The sequence below is a fragment of the Penaeus monodon genome, chromosome 21 (genome assembly GCF_015228065.2).
Source record: "Penaeus monodon isolate SGIC_2016 chromosome 21, NSTDA_Pmon_1, whole genome shotgun sequence".
Classification (NCBI taxonomy): Eukaryota; Metazoa; Arthropoda; class Malacostraca; order Decapoda; family Penaeidae; genus Penaeus; species Penaeus monodon.
This window is the reverse complement of record NC_051406.1, coordinates 37,522,650-37,522,976: the sequence shown is the minus strand read 5'-3', so window position 1 is coordinate 37,522,976 and position 327 is coordinate 37,522,650. Positions and strand designations below refer to the sequence as shown.

General features: G+C 46.5%; 1 protein-coding gene across 1 annotated transcript in view; it reads left to right on the top strand.

Annotated features, from left to right (window-relative positions):
* The window catches only part of LOC119586457 (glutamate-gated chloride channel-like), a gene marked incomplete in the record, with an annotated part of 67,121 nt that overhangs the window by 31,262 nt on the left and 35,532 nt on the right, over positions 1-327 (top strand).

Genomic DNA, 327 nt, shown 5'->3' with positions numbered 1-327 from the left:
CTCGAACCGGATGAAAAGGAACTCACCCTTCGCACATGTAAGGGACACTTTATACCAGTGACCAAGATTTTCATCTCTTGGTCAGGCGATGAGGTTGCTTCGGTCATAGGTCATAGCGGTCTGTTCGTCGGTCTGTCGGTCCTTGCGAGTTGATCTGTAGCTCTAAATTTGAGTTGTCCTATTTTCTCATCTTTATTCCCCTGTACTTCTTACTCGTTCCGCGTCGTATCCGTCATCATTCTCATCCTCCGTCTCTCCTCCTTTTCTGTGTCCTTCCCTTCCCCCCTTTTCGTTGCAGTATTTATTTCTTTGCCTGAATTTGTAGCT